Source organism: Arachis hypogaea, chromosome 14, assembly GCF_003086295.3.
Source record: "Arachis hypogaea cultivar Tifrunner chromosome 14, arahy.Tifrunner.gnm2.J5K5, whole genome shotgun sequence".
NCBI lineage: Eukaryota > Viridiplantae > Streptophyta > Magnoliopsida > Fabales > Fabaceae > Arachis > Arachis hypogaea.
The window spans coordinates 24,109,214-24,118,480 of NC_092049.1; the positions used below are offsets into that span (position 1 = coordinate 24,109,214).

Here is a 9,267-nt window from a genome sequence, read left to right on the forward strand (position 1 = left end):
TCTACTTTCCAACGCAATTGAAAGCGCGCCAATTGGGTTTCAGTAGCTCCAGAAAATCCATTTCGAGTGCAGGGAGGTCAGAATCAAACAGCATCTGCAGTCTTTTTTCAGCCTCTGAATCAGATTTTTGCTCAGGTCCCTCAATTTCAGCCAGAAAATACCTGAAATCACAGAAAAACACACAAACTCATAGTAAATCCTATTCCAGTATGATCGAGAACCGACAGATGATTAGCCATGCAGTGACAACGCATTGGACCATTTTCACTGAGAGGACAGGATGTAGCCATTGACAACGGTGATGCCTAACATATAGCTTGCCATAGAAAGGAGTAGGACTAATTGGATGGAGACAACAGGAAAGCAGAGGTTCAGGAGGAATGAAAGCATCTCTGTATGCTTATCTGAAATTCTCACCAATGAATTACATAAGTATCTCTATCTTTATTTTGTGTTTTATTTATCTTTTAATTATTAAATCTCCATAACCATTTGAATCCGCCTGACTGAGATTTACAAGGTGACCATAGCTTGCTTCAAGCCGACAATCTCCGTGGGATCGACCCTTACTCACGTAAGGTTTATTACTTGGACGACCCAGTGCACTTGCTGGTTAGTTGTGCGAAGTTGTGACAAAGAGTTAATATTATGAACGTGCGTATTGAGTTTTTAGCGCCGTTACCAAGGAAAGAATGATCACGATTTCGTGCACCAAGTTTTTGGCGCCGTTGCCGGGGATTGTTCGAGTTTGGACAACTGACGGTTCATCTTGTTACTCAGATTGGGTAAATTTATTTTAATTTTAAGCTTTTTGTTTTTATTATTAATTTCAAAAAAAATAAAAATAAATATTTTCAAAAATATATTTTTCTTCAGAATTTTTAAGAATGAATCCTAGAGTTTCATGAAGCATGTTGAAGCCTGACTGGCTGTAAAGCCATGTCTAATTCATTTGGACTGGGGCTTCCACCTATCAGCATATGAAGTTGGATGAAGTATCAGCTGTTATATGTCTGATTTGTATCTGCTGAAGCTTGGCTGGCCATTGGCCATGTCTAGTGTTTTGGACCAGAGCTTTCACTGAAAGCTTGGCTGGCTAGTAAGCCATGTCTAATTCTTGGACTGGAGCTTTAGACTAACAGTGCAAGATTCCTGGAATTCTTATTAAAAATTTTGGAATCCTTATTTTCCTTTTTCAAATTAATTTTCGAAAAATCCAAAAAATTTTTATAAAATCATAAAATCAAAAATATTTTTTATGTTTCTTGTTTGAGTCTAGAGTCAAATTTTAAGTTTGGTGTCAATTGCATGTTTATCTCTTTCTTGCATTTTTCGAAAATTCATGCATTGCATTCTTCATGATCTTCAAGTTGTTCTTGATGAATCTCTTTGTTTGATCTTTGCATTTTCATGTTTTGCATCTTTTCTTGTTTTTCATGTGCATTCTTGCATTCATAGTGTCTAAAAATTAAAAATTTCTAAGTTTGGTGTCTTGCATGTTTTTCTTTTCTTAAAAATTTTTCAAAAATAAGTTCTTGATGTTCATCTTGACATTCAAAGTGTTCTTGGTGTTCATCTTAACATTCATAGTCTTCTTGCATGCATCATTTATTTTGATCCAAAACTTTCATGTGAGTCTTTTCATTGTTTTTCTCTTTCTTCATTAAAAATTCAAAAATCAAAAAAATATCTTTCCCTTATTCTCTCATAAAATTTCAAAAATTTGGTTTGATTTAGTCAAAAAGTTTTTAAATTTAATTATTTCTTATGAGTCAAATCAAATTTTCAATTTAAAAATCCTATCTTTTTCAAAAATCAAACCTTTTTCATTTTTCTTTCATAATTTCAAAAATTTCAAATTAATTTTCAAAATATTTTTCTTATTTTTATTTCATATTTTCGAATTCAATGCTAACAATTAATGTGATTGATTCAAAAATATTAAGTTTGTTACTTGCCTAATAAGAAAGGTTCAATCTTTAAATTTTAAAATCATATCTTTTGTTTCTTGTTAGTCAAGTAATCAACTTTAATTTTCAAAATCAAATCTTTTTAAACTTCTTTTTCAAATCTTTTTCAAAATAAATTTCAATCACATCTTTTTCAAAATTTAATTTTAAAATTTTTCTAACTTCTTATCTTTTCAAATTTGATTTTCAAATCTTTTTCAATTAACCACTTTACTTTTTGTTTGATTCTTATCTTTTTCAAAACTACCTAACTAACTCTCTCTCTAATTTTTGAAAATTCCTTCCCTCTTTTTCAAATTTCCTTTTTAATTAACTAATTGTTTTTATTTTAATTTAATTTGATTTCAATTTTAATTTTTGAATTTTAAGTTTAATTTTAAAATATTTTTATTTTATTTTGTTTAATTCTCAAATTTTCCTCTTCTCCTTCTTATATTCTTCTCTTCTTATACTTGCATAAGGAATCTCTATACTGTGACATAGAGGATTCTATATTTTCTTTTGTGTTCTCTTCTTTTTCATATGAGCAGGAGCAAGGACAAGAACATTCTTGTTGAAGCAGACCCTAAACCTGAAAGGACTCTGAAGAAGAAACTAAGAGAAGCCAAAATACAACAATCCAGAAAAAACCTTACAGAGAATCTTGAAAAAGAAGACATGGCCGAAAATAACAACAATGCAAGGAAGATGCTTGGTGACTTTACTGCACCAAATTCCAACTTACATGGAAGAAGCATCTCCATCCCTACCATTGGAGCAAACAATTTTGAGCTTAAACCTCAACTAGTTTCTCTGATGCAACAAAACTGCAAGTTTTATGGACTTCCATCTAAAGATCCTTTTCAGTTCTTAACTGAATTCTTGCAGATCTGTGATACTGTTAAGACCAATGGGGTTGATCCCGAGGTCTACAGGCTCATGCTTTTCCCGTTTGCTGTGAGAGACAGAGCTAGAATATGGTTGGACTCTCAACCGAAAGATAGCCTGAACTCTTGGGATAAGCTAGTCACGGCTTTCTTAGCCAAGTTCTTTCCTCCTCAAAAGCATAGTAAGCTTAGAGTGGATGTTCAAACCTTCAGACAGAAAGAAGGTGAATCCCTCTATGAAGCTTGGGAGAGATATAAGCAACTGACCAAAAAGTGTCCATCTGACATGCTTTCAGAATGGACCATCCTGGATATATTCTATGATGGTCTGTCTAAGTTATCAAAGATGTCACTGGACCATTCTGCAGGTGGATCCATTCACCTAAAGAAAATGCCTGCAGAAGCTCAGGAACTCATTGACATGGTTGCTAACAACCAGTTTATGTACACTTTTGAGAGGAATCCTGTAAGTAATGGGACGCCTCAGAGGAAGGGAGTTCTTGAAATTGATGCTCTGAATGCCATATTGGCTCAGAACAATATATTGACTCAGCAAGTCAATATGATTTCTCAGAGTCTGAATGGAATGCAAGCTGCATCCAACAGTACTCAAGAGGCATCTTCTGAAGAAGAAGCTTATGATCCTGAGAACCCTGCAATAGCAGAGGTGAATTACACGGGTGAACCTTATGGAAACACCTATAACCCCTCATGGAGAAATCATCCAAATTTCTCATGTAAGGATCAACAAAAGCCTCAACAAGGCTTTAATAATGGTGGAAGAAACAGGTTTAACAATAGCAAACCTTTTCCATCATCCACTCAGCAACAGACAGAGAATTCTGAGCAGAATCTATCTAGCTTAGCAAATATAGTCTCTGATCTATCTAAGGCCACTTTAAGTTTCATGAATGAAACAAGGTCCTCCATTAGAAATTTGGAGGCACAAGTAGGCCAGCTGAGTAAAAAGGTCACTGAAACTCCTCCTAGTACTCTCCCAAGCAATATAGAAGAAAATCCAAAGAGAGAGTGCAAGGCCATTGATATAAACAAAATGGCCGAACCCACAAAAGAGGAGGAGGACGTGAATCCTAGTGAGGAAGACCTCTTGGGACGTTCAGTGAACAATAAGGAGTTTCCCTTAGAGGAACCAAAGGAATCTGAAGCTCATCTAGAGACCATAGAGATTCCAATGAACCTCCTTCTGCCCTTCATGAGCTCTGATAAGTATTCTTCTTCTGAAGAGAATGAAGATGTTACTGAAGAGCAAGTTGCCAAGTACCTTGGTGCAATCATGAAGTTGAATGCCAAATTATTTGGTAATGAGACTTGGGAAGATGAACCTCCCTTGCTCACCAATGAACTGAATGCATTGGATAGGCAGAAATTACCTCAAAAGAAGCAAAATCCTGGTAAATTCTTAATACCCTGTAACATAGGCACCATGACCTTTGAAAAGGATTTGTGTGACCTGGGGTCAGGAATAAATTTAATGCCACTCTCTGTAATAGAAAAACTTGGGATCTTTGAGGTGCAAGCTGCGAAAATCTCATTAGAGATGGCAGACAACTCAAGAAAAGAGGCTTATAGATAAGTAGAGGACGTGTTAGTAAAGGTTGAAGGCCTTTACATCCCTGCTGATTTCATAATCCTAGACACTGGGAAGGATGAGGATGAATCCATCATCCTTGGAAGACCCTTCCTAGCCACAGCAAAGGCTGTGATTGATGTGGACAGAGGAGAGTTGGTCCTTCAACTGAATGAAGACTACCTTGTGTTCAAGACTCAATGTTCTCCCTCTGTAACCATGGAGAGGAAGCATGAAAAGCTTCTCTCACTGCAGAGTCAACCAAAGTCCCCACAGTCAAACTCTAAGTTTGGTATTGAAATCCCATATCCAAACTCTAAGTTTGGTGTTGGGAGGTCTCAATAATGCTCTGAACTTCTGTGAGACTCCATGAGAGCTCACTGTCAAGCTATTGACATTAAAGAAGCGCTTGTTGGGAGGCAACCCAATGTTAATTAATTATATTATTTTCATGTTTATTTCATGTTTCTTTAGGTTGATGATCATGTGGAGTCACAAAAACTACAAAAAAATCAAAAACAGAATGAAAAATAGCTCACCTTGGAGGAAGAGCTTACTGGCGTTTAAATGCCAGTAAGGCTAGCAGAATGGGCGTTAAACGCCCAGTCTGGCACCATTCTGGGCGTTTAACGCCAGAAATGGGCACCAAACTGGCGTTTAACGCCAGAACAGAGCATGAAGCTGGCGTTAAACGCCAGAAACAAGCAACAGTCTGGCATTTAAACGCCAGGATTACACAGCAAGGGCGTTTTACACGCCTAATTGGAGCAGGGATGTTAAGTCCTTGACCCCACTGGATCTGTGGACCCCACAGGATCCCCACCATTCTTCTCTCCTCTTCACACCTTTTCATAACTCTCTTCCCCAAATACCCTTCACCAATCACCTCACTTATTACTCCCCTAAAACCATCATACAACCCACCTACACCCACCCACTCAAATTCAAACCATCAACACACCTCCGTCTCTTCTTCTTCTCATCCTTTCTTTCTTCTTTTGCTCGAGGACGAGCAAACACTTTAAGTTTGGTGTGAAAAAAGCATTGTTTTTTTTTTCATAACCACTAATGCCTCAAGGGATACACTTCCCTCCACAGAATTTTTGGGAACAAATCAACACCTCCGTAGGAGAATTAAGTTCCAACATGGGACAACTAAGGATGGAGCACCAAGAGCACTCCATCACCCTCCATGAAATTAGAGAAGATCAAAGAGCTATGAGGGAGGAGCAACAAAGACAAGGAAGAGACATAGAGGAGCTCAAAAGCACCATTGGTTCTTCAAGAAGAGGAAGACGCCACCCTCACTAAGGTGGACCCGTTCCTTAATCTCCTTGTTCTTATTTTCCTGTTTTTCGGTTTTTGAGCCTTATATTTTATTTATGTTTGTGTCTTTATTACATGATCATTAGTATTTAAGTGTCTATGCCTTAAAGTTATGAATGTCCTATGAATCCATCACCTCTCTTAAAGGAAAAATGTTTTAATTACAAAAGAACAAGAAGTACATGGTTTCTAATTCATCCTTGAAACTAGTTTAATTATTTTGATGTGGTGACAATACTTTTTATTTTCTGAATGAATGCTTGAACAGTGCATATGTCTTTTGAATTTGTTGTTTATGAATGTTAAATATGTTGGCTCTTGAAAGAATGATGAAAAGGAGACATGTTATTTGATGATCTGAAAAATCATAAAAATGATTCTTGAAGCAAGAAAAAGCAGTGAATACAAAGCTTGCAGAAAAAAAAATATGCGAAAAAAAAAGAAAAAAAAGAAGAAGAAAGAAAAAGAAAAAGCAAGCAGAAAAAGCCAATAGCCCTTAAAACCAAAAGGCAGGGGTAATAAAAAGGATCCAAGGCTTTGAGCATCAGTGGATAGGAGGGCCTAAAGGAATAAAATTCTAGCCTAAGCGGCTAAACCAAGCTGTCCCTAACCATGTGATTGTGGCGTGAAGGTATCAAGTGAAAACTTGAGACTGAGCGGTTAAAGTCAAGGTCCAAAGCAAAAAAAAAAAGAGTGTGCTTAAGAACCCTGGATACCTCTAATTGGGGACTTTAGGAAAGCTGAGTCACAATCTGAAAAGGTTCACCCAGTTATGTGTCTGTGGCATGTATGTATCCGGTGGTAATATTGGAAAACAGAGTGCTTAGGGCCACGGCCAAGACTCATAAAGTAACTGTGTTCAAGAATCAACATACTGAACTAGGAGAATCAATAACACTATCTGAACTCTGAATTCCTATAGATGCCAATCATTCTGAACTTCAATGGATAAAGTGAGATGCCAAAACTATTCAAGAGGCAAAAAGCTACTAGTCCCGCTCATCTGATTGGAGCTAAGTTTCACTGATATTTTGGAATTTATAGTATATTCTCTTCTTTTTATCCTATCTGATTTTTAGTTGCTTGGGGACAAGCAACAATTTAAGTTTGGTGTTGTGATGAGCGGATAATTTATACGCTTTTTGGCATTGTTTTTAGTATGTTTTTAGTATAAATTAGTTAGTTTTTATTATATTTTTATTAGTTTTTAATTAAAAATCACATTTCTGGACTTTACTATGAGTTTGTGTATTTTTCTGTGATTTCAGGTATTTTCTGGCTGAAATTGAGGGACTTGAGCAAAAATCAGATTCAGAGGTTGAAGAAGGACTGCAGATGCTGTTGGATTCTGACCTTCCTACACTCTAAGTAGATTTTCGGGAGCTTCAGAACTCCAAATGGTGCGATCTCAATTGCGTTGGAAAGTAGACATCCAGGGCTTTCTAGCAATATATAATTGTCCATACTTTGCCCAAGTTTAGATGACGCAAACTGGTGTTCAACGCCAGCTCTCTACCCAATTCTGGAGTCAAACGCCAGAAACAGGTTGCAAAGCAGAGTTAAATGCCCAAACTGGCACCAAAACTGGCGTTCAACTCCAAGAAAGACCTCTACACATGAAAGTTTCAATGCTCAGCCCAAGCACACACCAAGTGGGCCCCGGAAGTGGATTTCTGCATCATTTACTCATTTCTGTAAACCCTAGTAACTAGTTTAGTATAAATAGGACTTTTTACTATTGTATTTACATCTTTGGATTATCTCCTGATCCTTTGATCACGTTTTGGAGGCTGGCCTCTCGGCCATGCCTAGACCTTGTTCTTATGTATTTTCAACGGTAGAGTTTCTACACACCATAGATTAAGGTGTGGAGCTCTGCTGTTCCTCATGAATTAAGACAAAGTACTATTGTTTTTCTATTCAATTCAAGCTTATTCCGATTCTAAGATATTCATTTGCACCTCAATATGAATGTGATGATCGTGACACTCATCATCATTCCCTATGAACGCGTGTCTGACAACCACTTCCGTTCTACCTTAGATTGAATAAGTATCTCTGAGATTCCTTAATCAGAGTCTTCGTGGTATAAGTTAGAACCCATGGACAGCCATTCTTGAGATCCGAAAAGTCTAAACCTTGTCTATGGTATTCCGAGTAGGATCTGGGAAGGGATGGCTGTGACAAGCTTCAAACTCGCGAGTGCTGGGCGTAGTGACAGACGCAAAAGGATAGTAAATCCTATTCTAGTATGATCGAGAATCGACAGATGATTAGCCATGCAGTGAAAGTGCATTGGACCATTTTCACTGAGAGGACAGGATGTAGCCATTGACAACGGTGATGCCTAACATACAGCTTGCCATAGAAAGGAGTAGGACTGATTGGATGGAGACAGCAGGAAAGCAGAGGTTCAGGAGGAACGAAAGCATCTCTATACGCTTATCTGAAATTCTCACCAATGAATTACATAAGTATCTCTATCTTTATTTTGCATTTTATTTATCTTTTAATTATTAAATCTCCATAACCATTTGAATCCGCCTGACTGAGATTTACAAGGTGACCATAGCTTGCTTCAAGCCGACAATCTCCGTGGGATCGACCCTTACTCACGTAAGGTTTATTACTTGGACGACCCAGTGCACTTGCTGGTTAGTTGTGTGAAGTTGTGACAAAGAGTTAATATTATGAACGTGCGTATTGAGTTTTTAGCGCCGTTACCAAGGAAAGAATGATCACAATTTCGTGCACCACTCGCCCAGCCCTGGTCGTAGTGCTCCTTGCCTCTCTCTGTCGTGGTTCTGCTCAGCCTCATCTTCTCGAACCCAGCCCTGGTCGTGGTGCTGCTCGCCTCTCTCTGTGTGAGGTGCGGCCACCGCAGCTTTCACCTCCAGAAGAGTCGCTGCTCCGCCTGTGCTTCCCCCACTGCATGCAAGATGAAATGTAAACCCTAATTTCTTCCATTTTCATTCACGATTTCTGATTCTACGCATTTTAGTTTTAATCCTCACTTCATTCACCGATTCTCTCTTTTTCCTCATATTCCGATTCATCACTTTTTGCTTGCTTCATTCATTGCAGTACGAGAAGGTTGAGAAGATTAGGGAAGGAACCTACGGCATCGTTTACAAGGCTCACGACCGCGTTACCAATGAGACCATCGCTCTCAAGAAGATTTGCCTTGAGCAGGAGGATGAAGGCGTTCCTAGCACTGCATTTCGCGAGATTTCTCTCCTCAAGGAAATACAGCAAAGGAATATTGTTAGGTATTTTTTTCTTCATCCTAATCTCACTTCTTGCTATTATTATTTGAATGCGTGTATCTCTGATGAATGCTGCTTTTTAGTAATTTGTGTTTGTGGTTTCAATTGGTGAAATTCATGTGCTTTTTCAAATCGTGATTCTATCAGCTTGTTTTTGGAGTAAAATTTTCAAATTTGTACTCGATACATGTTATGTTCTGAAAGGTACAAGGGGGAAGGTCCTGGTTCTCTGGATCTGAAAGGTGATAGAA

General features: G+C 37.8%; 1 non-coding gene across 1 annotated transcript; it reads right to left on the reverse strand.

The window, feature by feature from the left end:
- Positions 1-3,020: 3,020 nt before the first annotated feature.
- LOC112746121 (small nucleolar RNA R71) lies at positions 3,021-3,124 on the reverse strand. The gene has a single exon (XR_003174019.1). It is a non-coding gene; the product is annotated as a small nucleolar RNA R71 (small nucleolar RNA).
- Positions 3,125-9,267: the final 6,143 nt, after the last annotated feature.